Source organism: Schistocerca serialis, chromosome 1 (genome assembly GCF_023864345.2).
Source record: "Schistocerca serialis cubense isolate TAMUIC-IGC-003099 chromosome 1, iqSchSeri2.2, whole genome shotgun sequence".
Lineage (NCBI taxonomy): Eukaryota > Metazoa > Arthropoda > Insecta > Orthoptera > Acrididae > Schistocerca > Schistocerca serialis.
Genome location: NC_064638.1, coordinates 731,601,336 through 731,623,723, shown reverse-complemented (window position 1 = coordinate 731,623,723; position 22,388 = coordinate 731,601,336). Strand labels below are relative to the sequence as shown.

General features: G+C 40.2%; 1 protein-coding gene and 1 non-coding gene across 2 annotated transcripts in view; one reads left to right on the top strand and one right to left on the bottom strand.

Moving 5' to 3' along the window:
• LOC126481641 (probable peptidyl-tRNA hydrolase 2) overlaps positions 1 to 22,388 on the bottom strand; it is a 54,224-nt gene that overhangs the window by 17,608 nt on the left and 14,228 nt on the right. The window lies entirely within an intron of this gene.
• Trnaw-cca (transfer RNA tryptophan (anticodon CCA)) lies at positions 3,301 to 3,375 on the top strand. Its single transcript has one exon. It is a non-coding gene; the product is annotated as a tRNA-Trp (tRNA).

Genomic DNA, 22,388 nt, shown 5'->3' with positions numbered 1-22,388 from the left:
ATTGGAGGATCAGATAGTGGTACCGAAAGTACCCTCCGCCACACACCATTAGGTGGCTTGCGGAGTATGATGTAAATGTGGATGTAGATACTCTCCAGACAGCCCCCTGAAGTTGGTACTCAGTGGTTGGCAGTGATGCAGAGGCATAGTACAGGCAAAAATCATTCATACACAGTGACACAGAGACTGTGGGGTATACTGCATTTACGATACCATTGATGGGGATGGTGAACCGCATTACACTCTGAACCGTCTCTGAGGGACTCCAGTTTCCTGTATATATTGGTTACTGAGAGTTGAACCTACACTCCTGGAAATTGAAATAAGAACACCGTGAATTCATTGTCCCAGGAAGGGGAAACTTTATTGACACATTCCTGGGGTCAGATACATCACATGATCACACTGACAGAACCACAGGCACATAGACACAGGCAACAGAGCATGCACAATGTCGGCACTAGTACAGTGTATATCCACCTTTCGCAGCAATGCAGGCTGCTATTCTCCCATGGAGACGATTGTAGAGATGCTGGATGTAGTCCTGTGGAACGGCTTGCCATGCCATTTCCACCTGGCGCCTCAGTTGGACCAGCGTTCGTGCTGGACGTGCAGACCGCGTGAGACGACGCTTCATCCAGTCCCAAACATGCTCAATGGGGGACAGATCCGGAGATCTTGCTGGCCAGGGTAGTTGACTTACACCTTCTAGAGCACGTTGGGTGGCACGGGATACATGCGGACGTGCATTGTCCTGTTGGAACAGCAAGTTCCCTTGGCGGTCTAGGAATGGTAGAACGATGGGTTCGATGACGGTTTGGATGTACCGTGCACTATTCAGTGTCCCCTCGACGATCACCAGTGGTGTACAGCCAGTGTAGGAGATCGCTCCCCACACCATGATGCCGGGTGTTGGCCCTGTGTGCCTCGGTCGTATGCAGTCCTGATTGTGGCGCTCACCTGCACGGCGCCAAACACGCATACGACCATCATTGGCACCAAGGCAGAAGCGACTCTCATCGCTGAAGACGACACGTCGCCATTCGTCCCTCCATTCACGCCTGTCGCGACACCACTGGAGGCGGGCTGCACGATGTTGGGGCGTGAGCGGAAGACGGCCTAACGGTGTGCGGGACCGTAGCCCAGCTTTATGGAGAAGGTTGCGAATGGTCCTCGCCGATACCCCAGGAGCAACAGTGTCCCTAATTTGCTGGGAAGTGGCGGTGCGGTCCCCTACGGCACTGCGTAGGATCCTACGGTCTTGGCGTGCATCCGTGCGTCGCTGCGGTCCGGTCCCAGGTCGACGGGCACGTGCACCTTCCGCCGACCACTGGCGACAACATCGATGTACTGTGGAGACCTCACGCCCCACGTGTTGAGCAATTCGGCGGTACGCCCACCCGGCCTCCCGCATACCCACTATACGCCCTCGCTCAAAGTCCGTCAACTGCACGTACGGTTCACGTCCACGCTGTCGCGGCATGCTACCAGTGTTAAAGACTGCGATGGAGCTCCGTATGCCACGGCAAACTGGCTGACACTGACGGCGGCGGTGCACAAATGCTGCGCAGCTAGCGCCATTCGACGGCCAACACAGCGGTTCCTGGTGTGTCCGCTGTGCCGTGCGTGTGATCATTGCTTGTACAGCCCTCTCGCAGTGTCCGGACCAAGTATGGTGGGTCTGACACACCGGTGTCAATGTGTTTTTTTTTCCATTTCCAGGAGTGTATTTGGACCCAAAAAGTCAGAGATAGAAAATTCTGGATAAAAATGGGTAAATTGCCCTGTAAACCCCACTCATGAGTGTACATAGTACGTGATGTTGTCAGGTGGTATTGTATGTCTTCTGCAGATCAAAGAACACAACAATCAGATATTGGTGATGCACAAAAGTATTGCACACTGCAGATTCCAGACGAACCACATAATCTGTGGTGCCTCCAGCTTCAAGGCACCAACATAAAAGGTGACTAACCATATAGCTTACACAGCCCATTTGTCAAAGAATTGCTTAAAATGAGACCAAGAAGGAGGTTTTTGTTGCTACGGCAACATGAATGATAGTATCAACAGTATCCTGTACCAGTTTGTTGATATCCATCGCACGACCGGCAGCTAAAATGGTCGTGGAGGAGGAAGCCTAACCGTCAGCTTTCCTAAGTGACTAATGTGGATCGTGTTCCAGACGTCCATGAGTGGAGAGGAGAAAACAATAGGAAAATGGTCACTGTCCAGAGATTGTGATGGACACATCACTGGATCATGGGTAAGATACTTGGGCTGCAAACTGTGAGATCAATAGTTGACTATGTTCCGTGCGCTGCACTGAAATGTGTTGCAGCTCTTGCTGAGCAGGCAGTAAACGGCCTTTTCGAGACACAGTGTCGCGGCCCCACAGAGGATTATGGGCATTAAAGACCCCCAGTACCCGGAAGGGGGAAGACAGCTGTTCCACTGACTCTACAGCTCGTGATAATGGAAAGGTCCATCTGGTGGGAGATAAACATTACAGGTTGTTGCCCGAACTGACAGGTAGACATTAACCAGGATAAAAGCTCCAGTATACACTCTTTTATCTTTGGGTCCCTTCTGGATGCGGCAAGAAAAATGGACTCCATGTCGCACCAGATTAGTATGCAGCTTCCATTTCTTCTTACATGGCTCCTGTCTTGAGACCTGGACAAAGACAGAAATGCTGCAGGATTGTAAACCTCTGCATTAAAGTCACTGTTCTTAAATGCTAAGATGGCTGTGTTGGCACAGCCAGTTAAGTTTGATCCATTTCACTGGGGAACATCTGGCCCGATGCCACTCTGAATGGAGGCTCTCCCTGCGGGCACCACTCCACCAAGGCAAATGCCACTTGGCACAGTAGCCATTGCCTCGAGTCATGGTACTCCGAAGTTGACAGGCACCTACTTCTTGGCTGACACAGGAGGGTTACTGCCCAGGCATCAACAGAGCAATCCCTGCGTTGTCAGGGGGCGAGAGGGTACATGACAAATCCATCACAATGGACTGGTTGCCACAATGGGTTTTGTGTGTAGACGTAGATCCACTTGATTGGTAGGTGGGAAAGATAACAGGACATAGTGGAAAATTAATGTACCACAGTATGGCGTCCTTCCCCATATGAGCCGCACTTCTGCAAAATTTGGCAAGTGGAGGTCAAACTCAAAATGGGGACCATTACTTCAAAAGCCAAAAAAGGTGCTCTTCGCAGGAGAGCTTCTGTAAAATTTGGAAGGTAGGAGACAAGGTACTGGCAGAAGTAAAGCTGTGAGGACGGGGCGTGAGTTGTGCTTGGGTGGCTCAGTTGGTAGAGCACTTGCCCGCCAAAGGCAAAGGTCCCGAGTTCGAGTCTCGGTCCGGCACACAGTTTTAATCTGCCAGGAAGTTTCATATCAGCGCACACTCCGCTGCAGAGTGAAAATCTCATTCTGGAAACAATCTCTTTGTCGTACTAAGGCCACTAGTCAGGTATGTTACTAATATCTGAGGTTTCAACCATTTTCACCTAAAAAATACCCCGAACATTTGACTGTAGAAAAAGTTCTGTATACTCTTTAAGAATGTAGATACAGTCCCCCCCCCCTCCCCCCCCCCTCTCGTCCATGCTGAAGTCCCCATCAAAAGGTAGATATAACAAAATAATAAAAAACCTATGACATTCCTCCTACTCACATTAATCAATTTTATACTCACCAATAACTACTTCACCTCTGAGGAGGGGGCAGACTTACAAACAGATCAGGGGTACGGCCATAGGAACTGGGATGGCTCCTTCCTATGCCGACCTTCTCATGGGTCACTTGAAGAGGGCTCTCCTGGGATCCATAGGCCTCAATCTCTGCTTTGAGTTAGATACATTGATAACATCTTTCCCATATGGACTCATGGTAAGGTTGACCGGTTAAAACTCCTGGAATCTCTAAAACCTTCTCCCAATTAAATTTTCACATGGGCTTATTCCGAATCCCATGCCATTTTCCTTGATGTTGATTTCATCCTCACTGAAGGCCAGCAATACTCTTCTGTCCACATTACACCCAACAAACATCAGTACTTACATTTTGACTGTTGTCATCCTTTTCATCTCAAACATTCCCTCCCAGACAGCACTGGAAATCAAGCAAACTTATCTGCTCAGATGCTGACTATTTACAGCAGCACACCACCAATCTCACCTCAGCCTTCACTGGTGGTAATTACTCCACTGGCCTAGTTCAAAAGCAAATTTCCTGGGCAATCACATCCAATCCTGGTACTGTTGGTCCCAAAATACAACTTCCGAGCACACCACTTGTCACTCAGCATTATCCTGGTTTCGAATGCATTAATCAGCTATTTCGACAAGGCTATGACTTCCTAAAATCGTGCCCTGAAGTGAGATCCGTTCTGTCTGAGATTTTGCCCACCACACCTAGAATAGCTATTTGTTGCCCTCCCAACCTTCACAATATCCTTGTCATGCCCTATACTCCTCATGCACCCTTCTATCTAAGCTATGGCTCCAACCTCTGTGACCATCCCTCCTGCACAACTTGCCCTATGTACAAGACTTGCCCTATGTACCCTCCTACCACCACCTATACCAGCCCTGTAACTGGCGAAAAGGAGAGACACCTGTGAAACGACGTATCATATACCAGTTGCTTTGTAAACACTGTTTGGTCTTTTACATCGGCATGACTACCACCAAGTTATCAGTTAGGATGAATGGCCACAGACAGAGGGTGTGTACTGTCAACACACGAGTTCCTGTAGCAGAGCATGCTCTACAACGTGGCAGTTGTGACCTCAGTGGCTGTTTCACTACGCACACTATCTGGATTCTTCCCCCAGACAACAGTTTCTCTCAACTCCTGGCCTTAATTTACGTTAACTTCTTCTGTCTCAGTATTTCTTCACAGTAATTACTCTGCGTTTGCTCTGTTTTAGTTTTCTACGTCTTTCATTTTCTGACCTGTCTGTTTTTTGCCATCCCCCTCCCACCTCTGATATATACAATGCAGTTAGCTTTTCATTCTTATTTACTCATGCACAATGTTTTATCAGTACTCTCTGTCTTGCATATTACATACCTGCCAACTTTTGAAAAGGAGTATCAGTAAAACTCAAGTGCAACAAAAAAATCGAATGTTTTCCAAAATACCCCGGCTTGATGAAAGTAGTAATACTTCTGGGCTACAAAATAACAATAATCCATGCTCTACACAGGATACTCCAAGAAATAATATAATATACATTGCAAAAATGGTTCAAATGGCTCTGAGCACTATGGGACTTAACTTCTGAGGTCATCAGTCCCCTAGAACTTAGAACTACTTAAACCTAACCAACCTAAGGACATCACACACATCCATGCCAGAGGCAGGATTCGAACCTGCGACCGTAGCGGTCGCGCGGTTTCAAACTGTAGCGCCTAGAACCGCTCGGCCACTCCGGCCGGCTACACATTGCAAATCACATGCTAGTTAGACTTTAAAGTCATAGTTTTGGCCGCTTAGCTTTCTACAAAAAGTCTTGAGAAAATGTTGTATCATAACACGGACCAGAACTCCTGATTTTTAAAATAAAAATAGACTCCAGAGATTCATTCAACATGGATGATCTGAACTCTGTTCTATTTTTCTTCACAAGACTGAAAACACATTCACATTCTGCACCGCTGTCTGGTATGGTGAGAACAGAGCATTACTCTAGAAATTCAGTTATGGTTTAGAGGTCCATTGGCTCCGCAAATTCTTGATATCTGTGCCCAACTGAAATCACTTGCAGCATCTCGATTAGCAGCCAAAGTGTCATCTACCTGAAGAGCTGTGAACTGCCTCTGAACCTCATTCACCACCTCGGCTGTAGTTTCACTCTCTTCCTAGCATAACATGATATCCCAAGAAACAACAAACAGAAGAAACCTTTGCATCTTCAATTTTGTCTACCCTAGCAACTTGAGCATGCTTTATCATATCATCCTTGAATGGAAACTTGATGATGTAGTCACAGGCAGTAAAATATAGTTTCTCACTGATGAAAAGAAAAGGGATTTATCTGTATCCTGAAGATCATTCACTATGTCTGAAGTCTGAATGCCAATAATTAACTTGTCATCACTTCTTTGATTCTGAATCAAGTTGTACACAATTTCAAGCAATGAGGAACTTTTGATAATTGCTTTAGCAAATCCATTAGAAGTTCTAATAAAAACAGAACTTATGGGCAAGAAGACTGAAGGGCAACATTCAATTTGTGAAATACAAGAATAGTCACATGAAGATGAAGGGAAGTGCAAAAGGCCTTGTTCAAGTTTGAGGATATGAACGTAAACAATTTTTCCTCATATTTTGTAGCAGAAGTCTTACTTTTTAGGATGGGTTGGTCACATTTGGAAGAATATGCTATGCTTTTACTGGCATGTGTAGTAGCAGAATCAAGAATTCTCCTCTTCTAATGCTCATTGGATCCACTTTGTTCAACTCTAGGTATTCTCAAAGGTGGCAAGCTCATGGAAATGTTTTGGGTACATAATATTACTTCCTCCTTGAAGAGAGAGTGAAGCAGATCCCAATGGTCCAGTAGCCTATCCAAACATCTACTAAAAGATAGCCGGCCATGGTGGTCTAGCGGTTCTAGGCGTGCAGTCCGGAACCGCGCGGCTGCTACGGTCGCAGGTTCCAACCCTGCCTCGGGCATGGATGTGTGTGATGTCCTTAGGTTAGTTCGGTTTAAGTAGTTCTAAGTTCTAGGGGACTGATGACCACAGATGTTAAGTCCCATAGTGCTCAGAGCCATTTGAACCATTTTACTAAAAGATAACCATCCAGTACATACATGCTTCAGAATTTTCTTTGCCTCTTTATTGTGCTACTTCAGAAATTTCTGATGGCATTTTTTCTTTTGACACTCTTCTCTCAGAAATAAAATATATCAACAAGGATATGATCCACTTTAAGTGGTAATCTTGCAGCATGTTTTTCAGCTGCTAGATTAATCAGGTGACTAATGCAACCTCCGACGACGATATCTGGTTGAACTTCTTTCAGAACTGCTGAAACTCCATTTTTGTGCCCTGTCATTGACAGGAGCATTGTCAGAGCAGAAAGCCACACAGGTGGCTAATGCAACCTAGGACGACGATATCTGGTTGAACTTCCTTCAGAACTGCTGAAACTCCATTTTTGTGTCCTGTCATTAACAGGAGCATTGTCAGAACAGAAAGCCACACAGTTTTCAACTGGTATGTAATGAGAATTCAGCTGTCGTAACGTCATGTTACCTATGTTTCGCCCTATTGAGCATCCATCTAAAGCTGGTATGGATAGCACAGTGTTCACTACTTTTTCCTGTGAAATATCATAGAATGTAACAACAGGATACAATTTAGCATTTGTGTCATTTCTTCCATCCATTGCCAAAGAAAATGGTCCATTCTGAAAGTACTAACTACTTCAGATAATTCATTTTTTGCTATTTTATTTACAATGTATGTCGTTTTCGTGCAGCCACAGCTATATAGCCCTAATTATGTCACTGTCAATATTTCCAGGTTTGGCAAAAAAAAAAAAAAAAAAAAAAAAAAGAAAGGAAAAAAAGTGTTGATTTTCTAGTCCTCCGATTTAACATGACTGGCATGTTTACTGCACTTCACAGGATTACTTAAATTGTTTCTTCCACTATGCACAATATTAATATCACACCCGCATAGCATGCAAAAGACAATTTTTTTTTTCCTTTCTTGATTTTAGTGTGCACGGATGTCTCGATATGTACTGAAACATTGAAAGGAACCTGGGTCACTGAACATCATGTTTAACATAAACAACTCAAGGCAGTCAAACACTTCACTGAAACATGTAAAAACACACACAGTCTTAATTCATTAAATGAACACACCACCACCTCGTGAACAAAGAACATGCACATGGTAAAAAACACATACTTGTGGAATGAACATAATTAGTCCATATGTGGTCACAGAACATGGGTTCAATCACTACAAGTGAACGAGGTGGAACAAAGAATTTGCAGAGCAAAGCGTGTTGACACTTAAGATTCACACGGAAGAACTGTTACCCTGGCTTTAAATTCAATTCCATTGACAACACAAACATCACACTGCTATAGTACCAATCATATCAAAGAATGAGTTATGACTATCAAGCCTACAACATCAGACCTTCCTTCTCAGTCATCTGGTAAGTCTCCCCTGATGCGGGGTTCTGGATTACTTTTCTGAACTCTAATCCATTTCCTAAACCTCTCCAGTCCTTTTCTTTCATCCCTGTTCCTCCCCCTTCAACCATTCTGCTGGAAGAAGGAGCCACTGGCTCCGAAAGCTTGCATATGTAAAACCATTTCGATAAGTGTGTTCTCCTGCTGCTGCTTGATCAGTAGATTTTGTTACCTATCCCATTGCATTATAGTATCAAACAGTAGGTATGAGTTGCCCCTAATTGGGAAACAATGCGTTACTGTTTCACATCCCTTTTCATCCACCAATGTAAGACATGAACAGGACTGTGGTTTTTGTTCTGTCTACCACACCCACCTGGGAAGACATACAGAAATTTCATTTTGTGGCTGGCTTTCTCCTCAATACAATCAAGAAGAAATGAGCAAACCTCATTAGATCCTTTCTTTGCAGTACCTTTGTGGTAAAGGTAGAATCTGGCAATGTCAATTTTGAGGCAATTGATTATAAACATTCACTGTCAGTTGGCATAGACAGAAGGTTTCTTGCACTGGGGTTACAGGAAACATTACATTCTGCATGAATTCAAACATTAACCCAGCTACAGACTACTGGAAAATAACAGGTGAAAGGAATTTCGTAGTCCACAACCTTGTGCTACTGAACTACTGGGTATCAAGTTTCACATTCAGCACGCATTTACTCTATGAGTCAAGAATGCGAAGCTTACATCTTTTGTGCCGCAATTTTTGCACACAACTTGATTCAAATTGTTTGCCTGCATTGAATAATTCAATACACCTTTTCTTGTGGTTACACGCATGGTCTCTCTAATGAGCCCAGACTGGAAAATTTTATAGGACAAAGATTTTTGCAAAACCAGGTCGAAAATATTGCATTTTTATCCTTTTTACAAAAGCTTCAACTTTTCACTTAATTTCTTCAATAATGGAAAGTGGGAAATAAAGATGAGAACTCATGTTGTTAGGGTACTACATGCTCAGTTTTATGTTTGTTGTGCCTTTAATCCCCAATATGTAAGGAAGCAGCAAAAGAGTGTCATGTATGGCAACAATTACACAAAAACCTCGCAAGAGTAAAAGAAGTTAAACATAATCCAGAGATTAACATAATAGTTTGTGCATATGAATTACAAGCAGCGCTTCCACACTTAAGTTTTCTATTACAATAGTGAACACTCTACTAAATCTGACAATATTTGACTACAAAACAAAGTAAACTTGTTACACGTGCCACGAGGGAAATGGAAGCAAAGGAGCCGTCAAAATCGCCTCACGTGTGTACTAATAAAATCACAATTGTGATTGTACGAGGGCATGCCGGAAAATAATGCCTCCAAATTTTTTATACGAAAACTCTTAAAGCTTTTCAAACAAAACACATGTTATTAACATTCTACATCTTTATTCCTCATGTTTACTTACTTGCAGCCCTCTGCCGCTAGAGGACTCCCAATTGTAGCGTGTAACATGGCTGTGTGTAATGTAACTATGTTGGTGCATGACAAACAGCATGCTGTAATCAAGTTTCGAATTCGAAGAGTTCGTCCACAGATGGAGTGCCCTCTCCTTCAGCAAGACAATGCCAGACCACACACGAGGGCTGCGACATCTGCAACAATCCGATGTGTTGGGTTCACTGTCAACGATCATCCTCCGTATGGTCTCAACTTGGACCCATCTGTTTTCAAAACTTAAAGAACATCAAGGACTTCATTTTGATAGTAATGAAGTGGTGCAAGCAGAGGTCAAGTTGTGGCTCCGCCAACAAAGACAAGCATTCTAAAGTGATGGTGTCAACAAAGTGGTCTCTCATTGGGAGAAATGTGTTCATTGCCAGGGTGACTATGTTGAGAAACAAATATGTAAATATGAACAATAAAGATGTAGAATGTTAATAACTTTAAAAAAAAAAAAAAAAAAAAAAAAAAAAAAAAAAAAAAAAAAAAAAAAAGCTTTAAGAGTCCTCACACAAAAAATTCACAGTTATTACTTTTCAATAGGCCCTCGTATATTGCAAAGTATATGGAAAAAAATAATTATTTCGATACTTCACTGCGTAACACGTTTAAAAAGCTGCAACTGATAACGAGTTTCCTGATAGGTAACAGAGCAATGTGATAACTTCAAATTGTTTTCATTATAAAAGACGTTATGTCGTTTATCCATGGAAATGACAGCCAAGTCCTAAGAATTAATACCGAGGGAAAGCATCACAAGCACAATGAACAAATAGTTACAAGGCAGGCAGAGCACCAGAACATGACAACAGGCTTACATAAAATGTCAGATGCTTCAAGTCACCACAAGGAAATCTCTTCAGCCGGTGGTGCCATAGACACATCAGCTGTGTTTAAGAAATAACACTGTCAGCCATAAATATCATTTCAGAGCCATTGTAAGAGACAGATCAGGGAGAGTCTCTGGAAGAGACATATATATGTCATGAAGAACCTATAGCAAGGAATTTACCACAGTTGCCTACCTCCCTCCAGTCTGCTTCTGAAAAATAGTACGTAATTAGAGTCAGTGAGATGGTGAGGGCTCTTCAATACTACAACAAGTCAGGGACTGGTAAGGGGGATGGGGGAATTGATTAAAACTCTGATGAAAACATTCTGAAGGGAGAGTCACGGCAGTTGAAGCAGATAGGAGTAGCGGACAGATAGGTGTGGGATAGAAAAACAAGAGGACATGCAGCATTTGGGCAACACTATCACAGGGTGAGCTGCAAGGAGCAGTGCATCAAGCAAAATCAGTGGTGGCCTGATGCATGGCCACATCCTGCTCCAAGAGGAATTAGACCGTTCCACTGAGTAGAGCCACAAGGTCAGTGCAAACGGCACCGATTCATAGCTGAGCATCAAGAGAATTTGATCATCAGTAAACAGCAAAGTAACTCCTAAGGAATTGTTGTGTATGTTAGGGAAATCTTTTGACGGTAACAAAGGAGACCTGAGGGAATTCACTGAAAAATTTTTATTCAGCATTTTCCAGTTAAGGCAAGGCCATTGGGAACCAATTTCTTCTAGGCCAATGGACCACCAAAATAGAGAAGTTTTATGGAAGCCTTGATTAGGGTCACAAGTTGAGAAAACAAAAAAGGTGCCATAGAGGTGGCAGACATTTTAGGTAGAGAATGCTTTATACAAGGGCTAAGTAATGATTAAATACAAATAAAAGTCAGAAGTTGAGTTGAAACTGGATTAGCTCCTGCAGTAGAATTAGTATTACAGGAAGAAAAGTGCTCCGTTGTCAATGAAAGAACACAGAACAGCCCTGCAAATAAGGAAAGAGCGTGCACATGGAGCATTTAAGTCAAATAGGAGTTAAGATTTCTTATGTGTAGTTTACAAGGGCACATAGCAAGTAAGTGTAGGAAAAACGCTAGAAAAAAGGATTTGCACTATGCAGGGACAAAAATTCACAAATTTCAGCTATGATTGTGATAAACCAGGTCACACAGGCCCATGCATGGCATGCGTAAGGAAAATGATGAAAACAGACCACAGCATGTTTAAAGGAAATTGCAGAAAAGTTAACAGATTGCATTCATTGTGAGAAGGGGGAGGCCAACTGTGTAATCTGTCAGGAACTGTGGTGTACCGTGCATCAAGATACAAGACATTAAGTGTCAATGACCAGGTCAGTACACTAATGACTATCATGAAGGGCCTTGGCATGCATGGAGAAAAAAGAAGAGTTACAGTGTCAAGCAAAACAGGGAAAGTAGTTTAAGAAAACTAAAGGGTGAGCATTATCACAGTAAATAAGCCAATAGTTAGAAAATGATGTGTTAGTGTTATATTGTGTAGAGTTAAGGAAGAAATTAAAACTGTTAACAAATACAGGTGCATGGCTATGTTTGTTAAAGAGAAGAGGTATCCCCGTAGACTGTACAGTCAGAATACAGAAGCAGACAGGCTTCGATTAAAGGGTGTTACCAGCGAAGCAGTAAGTGCATTATGAGCAGTGTGAAAAGTGTTGGAGATGTTGAACACACATTTCATGTGTACAGTTCGGGGTTAGACATCCCATATGACGGACTGATGGGCAGGGATTTTCTAGCACAGCAGGAAGTTAAATTAGACTATGCGGGAAAAGTTTACAAGGGAAAGGGGTACCCTTAATAGTGGAAAAGGAATCGAAAGGATGTAAGTTCCAGTCCGATCAGGAGTCCAAGAAGAAATTGGGTGACATGTGGAAAAGATATTGTGGTTGAAAGCAGATGGCAAGGTGCCGGGTGATAAGAGGAAAGATATCCCCAACAGGAAATTTCAAATGTTCAGGAATCACTAGTGAAAGTGCGAAACAATAGGTGCATAGTAAGTGCAATAAATCTGTCAGAAGGCAAAGTACAATTAAAGAACATCAAGTAGGTGACAGAATAATTAGCATAACAAAGGTACGGAAAGTAAAAAGAAGTGAGGAAGCATAGGGAAAACAGGAAATCGTGGTAGCATTTTGCAGAAACAGTGGAGAGCGGATCATTTAAATGCCAAAGAAAGGAAGGGCATTAGAGTATGTAGATGTATTCCATCTACCAGGTGACAATTTGTCACATTCCTCCACAGTGATGCACATAATCCCAAAATGACCATAACATGCAGGGAAGTGATAAATGCTAGACCATACAGAATACCCGACACACAGAAAGAGGTTTTGAAAGAGCAGAGAGATTAGATGTTAAATGATGATATAATTGTCTAAAACAAGAGTGCCTGGAACACACCTTTATTGTTAGTCAGTGGTAAACAGAAGTGGACAATTGTAGTGGACTACTTGCAACTGAATAACATTACTGTAGGTGACGCATTTCCGCTAACCAAATATCTTCAGTATCTTGGACCGATTAGAGTAAGCAAACTGCTTCTCAACACTTGACCTTGTAAAGAGATACCATCACATATTGATGGGTGAAAAGGACAGAGAGTAGACTACATTCAAATGAAAGCATCAACATTATGAGTAAAAATGAATAACAGTGAGACTGATAGGAGCCCCAGAATGTCTCCAGTGATAAATGAACACAGTTTTGGCAGGTCTGCCAAGCATTAAATGTTTCATGTATCTAGATGATACCACGTGTTATGGAAGAAACCTGTAGAAGCACATAAGTAGCTCTGTTCAATCTTTGACAGGTTGCGATTTAAATCTGCAACCAGGAGAGTGTGAGTTTTTTTAGAAAAGAAGTTATTTTCTTGCGTCTTTGTACCACAGATAAGAGGATCACAGTGAACATGGCAAAGGCGAAAAAGTGTTGGGTACTACCATCAGTTTCTTGCAAATTATAGCAGAATTGCGAATCCTCTAGACATACTGCTAAAGAAAGATGTAAAATAGGAAAGGGGTGAAAGACAAAACAATGCTTTTGAATAACTAAACAAGAAATTGGTTAACCCACCACTACTTCAGTACCCAGATTTCACAAAACCGTTTATATGGCAGTGAGCAATTAAGCTATAGGAGGCAGTCTTCTCATATAGAAGAAGAAGAAGAAGAAGAAGAAGAAGGAGGAGGAGGAGGAGGAGGTGGTGGTATGGTGCATATTTACTCACTGTGTACCCATCTAAGTCACTGAACAAGGCAGAATTAAATTATAGTACGACAGAGAAAGAACTGTTGGTATTTGCAGCAAAGCAATTACAACCATACATACATGGACAACAGTTAACAATAATAACAAACCATAAGTATTTGTAGCAAAGTGATTCCAACCATATATACATGGACGACAGTTTATAATAATAATGGCATCCGTCCATCCTTGAGGGATGATGGTGTAACATGCTTAGTTCAGAGTCCGCAGCGTCTGCTGTGGCTAAAAAGTCCCACTCGAGAGTGGCAGTCCCTACTGCAGTTTGGACATTTGAAATTTGAGGGACTTCGAACAGAAGCCGCTCTGTCTCTTCGCTTTGTCCTCTTCCTGATTTGCTCCTGTGTGCGTTCGTCCTCTGAGAGCTTGACACCGTTGCGCACAGTTACTCGCCACTTGACACGGTCATCTGCAATGCTTTCCCAGCAACTTGGATTGATTCTGGTCTTGGTCAGGTCTCTCTTGCAGACATCCTTGAAACGAAGATGCGGTCATCCCACTGGCCTCACACCCTCCTGAAGTTCTCCGTACAGCAGTTGTTTTGGTATCCGTTCAGTATCCATGTGCCTGGCATGTCCCAACCATCTTAGACGTTGATGACTCAGGAGTGCAAAAGTGCTGGTTGTGCTTGCACGATGAAACACTTCGGTGTTGGGTACTATCTCTCCAAGAGATCTGAAGGATCTTCCGGAGACAGCGGAGATGGAAGCTGTTGAGTCGAGATTCATACCTAGAAAGAGTTGTCCACGTCTCACAGCTATAGAGGAGGGTGCTTATAACACAAGCGTTGTAGACATTAAATGGTAAGCAGTCCGTTGTTCCATACTCTGTTTTTCAATCTAGCCATGACAGATGATGCCTTTGCAATTCTGTTAGTAATTTCAGTGTCCATGGACAAGTTGCTACATATTGTGGATCCCAAGTAGGTAAAGTCATCAACTACCTGGAGAGGATTGCCATCAATGCTGATGGATGGAAGGCTGGTAGTGCTCTGCGACATGATCTTAGTCTTTTGAAGGCTGATGAGTAGGCCAAATTTTTCACAGGCATTTGATAATTTGTTGATTATAAACTGCAGCTCATCTTCTGTGTTTGCTACTAGAGCTGCATCATCCGCATATAACAACTCACGGATAACAACTGTATTTACTTTGGTCTTGGCCTTGAGGCGAGCAATGTTGAAAAGATTTCCATCAGACCTAGTATGTAGATACACTCCCTCCTCACAGTCTTCAAAGGCAAATCTGAGCAGAAGGGAAAAGAAAATCCTAAATAATGTAGGAGCTAACACACACCCGTTTCACACCACTATTAACAGAGAATGCTTCTGATGTTTTACCATTGAAGCAGATTGTTGCTTGTGTTTTCTCATGGAAAGATACAATTATCTGTAGTAGTTTAGGTGGGCATCCAATCTTCTGCAACAGTTTGAAAAGCCCATTTCTGCTCACTAAATCGAACGATTTAACAAGGTCAATGAAAGCAATATAAAGTGGCCTCTGCTGCTCACGACATTTCTCTTGTAGCTGTCTTAAGGAGAAGATCATATCTACGGTTGATCGGCCGGGCCTGAAGCCACACTGAGATTCTGGGTAGATTCTGGAAGCTAAGATTTGTAATCGCATTAGGATGACTCTTACATGAGCTTTCCCGGCTACACTTAGTAATGAGATGCCTCGGTAATTGTTACAGTCACTTCTGTTCCCTTTCTGTTTATATAGAGTAACTATCCTCGAATTCTGCATACTGATCGGGACATAACCTTCTTCCCAGCTGGTTGTGATAAATGAATATAAATGTTTCAGAAGAACAGACTTGCTATATTTAATAACCTCTGCAGGGATCCCATCTTCACCTGTGGCCTTTCTGTTAGCAAGAGAATCTATTTCTCTACTAAGTTCTTCCATAGTAGGCATTGCATCTAGTTCTTCCATAACTGGCATTTGTTTGATGGCGTCACATGCATCCTCGCTAACTTCATTCTCGGCTGCATAAAACTCGTGATAGTGTTCAACAAAGCGTTCCATTTGTTTGCCTTCATCAGTAATGACTTCACCCATCTTGGACATCAGAGGTAATAAACCATAAGCCATTAACATGGACATTCAGTGTAAAGGATCCTAGCACAAAACTCCTAAAGTGGAGGCTTAAACTTTAGGATAATGCCTATGAAGTAATTTACAAATGGGTAGGCTGAATGTAGATGCTCTTAGAAGAATATAGCCCAGTATGAGTATCTGTAATGAATGAGGTCAGCTGGAAGGAAAGAACAAGGGTAATCAGGTGAACATGCAACAAACCCAAGCGAGCACTGAAATAGTATTTTCATAAAAGAGAAAGGTTAGCCCTCAGTTTAAACAAAAAGCACCAGATCTAATTTTGTGCTTAGTTTATGTATGTTATTGATTATCTAATTTATTTTGACTATTCCTGGTTAATACTTTCATTGTAGGGTGAAATCAGTGATTGTCTGTTGTTGACGTATAAACAAATATAAATTCTGTACGGATTATAAACATTTGGAGGAACAACTAATACTATTCTTAAAGGATCTATTTGGCTCTATTTGAAATTATGTTAGCAAAGCCAGCTCTTCATTAATTCCACAGTAATTAACAGTTTTGCCACAAGTACGGTTTGCGTAACTATATTTGTTAATTTTATGATTCAAACAAATAATACGGCTTAACTCTTGTAGTAGAAGAAACTGTTAAAAAGGCACAAATTTACAATGTCACAGTTAATTGAAGGAGTTAAGTTTTAATTGTAATTTCTGTAAATTAAACATTGAACAATGTGTAGTTTCAGTGCCTATTATTGTGAGGATATATAAGGGTCCGATTTTTGGCCCCGACACAGTCAGTCAATGGTCAAGTTTCAGACAAGAAACCTGTGTTGGTTAGAACAACAACAATGCATCAATTTACCTGTGAAATAAGTGTTACACCAGCAGGCTGTGTGTTAAAGCAATGACAGTGTCTGTTCAATTTATACGAAAGACTGTGAAATGTGTGGTTAGGTTTTGACTGCTCGTAGATGTTCAACAGTGAACTACTGTAGCAATGTGTGGATATTTGGCTGCAAACTATTAATGAGGCCTATCGAAAGTTAAACAATAGTGCACTGGCCATATAACTGTGTATTATTGGGTGGTTGTGAACAGTGAAATGCAACTGTGCACCTGTTGGATACATCATATAAAGAAGTCAGTTTTGAACTTCACCCCCCCCCCCCCCCCATTTTGTAGCCAGTATAACAACACAGTACGTCGACACCAAGGTTATTCAATGATGAAATAAAGCAGATGAACGTCACACAGGCAAAATGCCGCTAGAAATAACGGATGTGGTAGAGAAGTGTATTTGAAAGTTTTCAATGGACACTGTAGGTCACTTAAATGCGTGAAGCACTGGTAAGAGATACATGTTGAAATTCCAAGGGAAGTAAGTTTACATTAGTCATAACAACAGAATGTCAAGACACTGAGATAGTGGCAGAAGTGTCTGCAGGACACACAATTTTAAGATATGACATTTTGTCTGTGCTTCTATTTAAGCGATCTTCAAGAGTGTTTGTAAATTGTTGCATATTAGTAGGATGCTGCTAAGGCTTGCAACCCAGAGTCAAACGGTGCATTGGAGAGGAGTCGCCATACACTGATAACATATCTGAGACACTTTGTGACAAGAGAGCAAAATACATGGGTCAAGTGGGTCTCATATGCAATTTTCGTATACAACAACACCACATAGCCGTACAGACTACACGACATTTGAACTGGGATATGGCAGAAAGGTAAATATCCCAGGAACATTGCAACAAGAATGCGCAAATATAAGTTACGAATTTGAGCCATATATGAGTAGGCAAAGCTAGAGTAGACAATAAATAATACACAATAAAAGGGCTAAGAAGAAACAGTATGATAGTTAACAAAACCCAAAAGAATTCAAGGTAGGTGATAAAGCATTGCTGTACGATGAAACAGTTAGAGGTGGAAGACATACAACACTAGATTCAGTTGCGAGGAAAATATGAAGTAGTTGGAACAGACACGCCGAATGCCACAAAATTCAGAAGAAATAAAGAAACCAAGGTGTGTAACCAGATTAAAACAATACTTGCAATTTCAGGTATGACACAACAAGCAGGAATAATACTACTGGGTCATTCCATGTCAAGTCACCCAGGCCTTGACACCAACCATGTCAGATTTTGATGAAACTTGGTACAATTACTTCTTTTATCATCCTGAAAGCACTTGTAAAATTTTTTTGCTCTTTCTCTGATAGTTTTTTTAATAAATTTTTAAAGTTTTTAGATTTGGCGTTGTTTCAGCAGTTGGAAATCTTAACTTAAACGTGTCCTCACAACTAAAAAAATTTGTATATTAAAGAATACTCAAGATATCAGTATGAAATTTTGGAATAAGTTTGTGTATTATATCTAAATGTTAAAAAAATTACCATAAAGATATATTAAAACCTTTCAAATGAATAAAAATTTACAAGGTTTTTTTTTTTTTTTTTTTTTTTTTTTTTTTTTTTTTTAGCTAACGGATGTTCAGTTTTACAAAAACTGCAATATCAAGAGTCTCAGACCTGATAGAAAGCTCAAATTTGTTTTAAAATACTCTTAATTGTATAGGCTATTAGATAAAAGAAAAATTATGTTGGCTTTTTAACCTGTTTAATAGTTATCTAATTTTTAAAATAATATTAATTATATTTTAAAAATAAAAAGTACCAAGTGACTTAGACACCGAAAATAAGTTTTTGTCGTCTTCAAGTAACAATGTACGCTTGGATTTTGTTTTGTTACTCCTGTGTTTTGAAGTAAAAAATTATTACAGTGTTAAATAGTGCTTGGATAGTATTTTATTAAGTTTATTCGAACTTTCAGTAAGTACTTTTCCAATATCCTATAAAAGTAACCAGAACAGTAATCAGACCAAAAGTGAAATCAGTATGTCAGATATTCAAACCTGTAGCATAGGGTTATTTAAAAAATCTGACTGTTTCCAAACAACCTACACACCTTCAAAAAAGTTACAGCCGGTATCTGAATTGAGCGAGGAAGAAAAAGATTTGATCCACTTACGATCTGGAATTAATCTGTGTGAATTTAAGAATATATGTTCATACCACAGCTACTACTTTTTAAACGTTTTTGAAAAGCATCAAACAACATGTGTAGACCCACTAAAAAAACACAAAAAGGCCATCAAAAAATCATTGAGAAGTGTAGGCTTGGATCTTCCTAAACAATTACTGACAAAAAATATTAGCATAAAACCTGGACAAAAGTTTTGCTCAACATGCCGTAACTTTTGTGAGGAAAAATTAAGAGTTGAAGTCAATGAAAGTGAAACAGATGAAGTCATGGTTGAATTAGAATCACAGGAATCCAGAAATGAATCCCTCGTACAAACAAACATTGCTCTTGATAATTTAGGTTTAACACCGATAGAGCTTCATGGCTTGTCAGAACAAAGTAAAGGGTCTTATTTTAAAAGGAAGGTTAGCAGTATTGAAAAGACTGCAAAAAAGGCGGTTTCAAAAGCATTAAAATATGATGCACCAAGTTCTGATGATGTCGAAGAAGATACAAGTGTGGTTGAGAAAGCAAAGGATTTTGATGTAATGATTTCTCTTATGAAAGAGAAGATTTCATCTGTTGGGAGGTCTAGAAAAATCCAGATTCTGACCTTGGCTCCAGATTCTCGGAGTCAAAATAAAGTGATGAAAGAATTTAATGTGAGTGAGTACATGGTGCGACAAGCTAGAAAGCTAAAATCTGAAAAGGGTATTTTGGAAACTCCTGGTCCAAAAAAAGGTAAAACTCTTTCTGAAAATACAGTAAGACTTGTAACAGATTTTTATGAAAAGGATGAAAGTTCCAGAGTGCTACCTGGAACAAAAGACAAAGTAAGTGTTCAAAAAAAATGTGTACATGCAAAAAAGACTCATTTTGTGTAACTTGAGAGAGCTCTATTATTCTTTCTAATGGGAGAATCCCGAGGTAGAAGTAGGATTTTCAAAATTTTGTTTCTTGAGACCTAAATGGTGTGTCCTTGCTGGTGCTGCAGGCACACACACTGTATGTGTATGCAGTATCTACCAGAATGTTAAACTATTACTGGATGCTGTGAAAATTGAAGAATCTTATAAAGACCTAATTAAGATGCTTGTGTGCAACACGGAAAACCAAAACTGCATGCTACATCATTGCGACAGCTGTACTGCAAATACTGCACTAACTGAGTACTTATCTGAAAAACTAAGTGAAGATTATGATTTAGAAGAAGAAATTGTAATCAGTCAGTGGGTTAACACAGACAGGGCAGAAATGATCAAACACTCTATCAGTGTTGAAGACTACATTTCTTTATTGGTTAGGTCATTGGAAAAGCTCACCCCGCACTCGTTTATAGCAAAATCCCAATCAGCAGCCTTTAAAAGATTGAAAGAAGACCCACCACCCAAAACAGCAATTACTGTGATGGGTTTCAGTGAAAATTATTCCTTTGTTATACAAAATGAGATCCAAAGTTACCACTGGAATAGAGGTGGTTGTACTCTACACCCAGTTGGAGGTTTTCTAAGAAATGAGGAAAACAATGTTTTTGTTTCCAACCAATGTTTTATTAGTGATGACCAAGAACGTGATACTGGTTTTGTTAACTTTGTACAAAAAGAAATTACAAAGTGGCTGTCATCACATCACACTGACATTGACTCAGTTCACTACTTTACAGATGGTTGTGCTGGGCAGTACAAAAATAGAAACAGTTTTAAAAATTTGACTGAACACTTGAGAGACTTTAATTTGAAGGCCCAACACACTTTTTTTGCAACAAGTCATGGGAAGTCAATTTGTGATGGCCTAGGAGGAACTATTAAAAGAATTTTAAGGAAAGCTAGTCTACAGCTTTCAGACAAAGAACAAATAATGACAGTTATCAATGTGTGTTCATTTTCACTTTATTGACAAAAAAGAAGCTGATTTGCTACGGTTAAAACTAGAAAACCGTTTTTCAGCAACTCGAACCATTCCTGGAACAACAAAGTTTTCATAACTTCAAACCACTTCCAACAAAAAACCTTGAAATTAGAAGGACTGCAGATAGTGTGAAACCCTCCTTACTCTTTTCTTTCCATTCATCTTCTGATTGGGTACGTGTTGAACCATCCATAAATAGCTATGTGGCTGAAAATTATGATGGTAACTGGTACTTTGGACTGGTAAAAACAATATTCAATGATGAAGAAGATGTAGAAATTCTATTTCTACATCCTTCAGGACCAGCTGCATCATTTTATTGGCCTGAAAAAGAAGATTCTTGCATAGTGCCTTTGGAGCACATAGTCTGTGTAGTAGACGCACCTCAATCAAGAGGCACTGGAAGAATGTATTACTTCAATAAAGACTGTATCAAAAGAACTGAAAGCTCTTGGATGAAGTGGAAAAGCAAGTTGAATCAGCATTAATGTTTATTAAAAAGACAAAATTACTCAAAAAATTCAATGTTTCAAGCAATCAGTTGGGTTATACATAAGTGTCATAAGTACACTATCTTTGTACATAATTCTAATGTAATCCACTATAATTAATAAACATGTTAAAAAGCCGTCATTATTTTTGTTTTATCAAGTAGCCTATATGTTTAAGAGTAAATTAAAACAAATTTGAGCATTCTATCAGGTCTGAGACTCTAGATATTGCAATTCTTATAAAACAAAACATCCGTTAAAAAAAGAAAAGAAAAAAAATTACATATATATATTTTTTCATGGAAAATATTAATATATTTTAATAGTATCATTTTTATCTTCAAATATGTATAATAAATAAACTTGCTGCAAAAATTCATGATGTTATCTAGAAGAGTTTTTAAGATAAGCAATTTTAAGGTTTTGAATACAAATTAAATTTACCATTTCAGAAGGTTCGGAAAACGCAAAACATAAAAACTTAAAAAATTTATAAAAAAAAAAAAAACTGTAAGAGATACAGCAAAAAAATTTTGCAGGTGTTGTCAGGATAGTATTAGAACCATTTGAGCAAAATTTCATTAAAATCTAAAGAGGTGGGTGTAAAATTTATTCTTTATTGGGTGATTTGACGTGGAATGACCCTACTACTACAAGCAAAAAACATGCAAAAAAATGGTGATTTCTCAAACTGGGGAACAATCAAGAATGGAGTGCCGCAAGGTTCGATCTTGGGTCCTCTGCTGTTCTTAATATATATTAATGACTTGCCATTCTATATTCACGAAGATGCAAAGCTGGTACTTCTTGCTGATGATACAAGTATAGCTATCACAGCCAACAGTCAAGAATTAACTGGTGAAATTGTAAATGTTTTTCAGAAAATCATTAAGTGGTTCTCTGCAAATGGGCTATCATTAAACTTTGACAAAACATGGTATATACAGTTCCACACAGTAATTGGAATGACACCATTAATAAATATAGACTTCAATCAGAAATCGGTAGCTAAGGTAGAATATTCAAAATTTCTAGGTGTATGCATTGATGAGGGGTTGAACTGGAAAAAACACATTGAGGATCTGCTG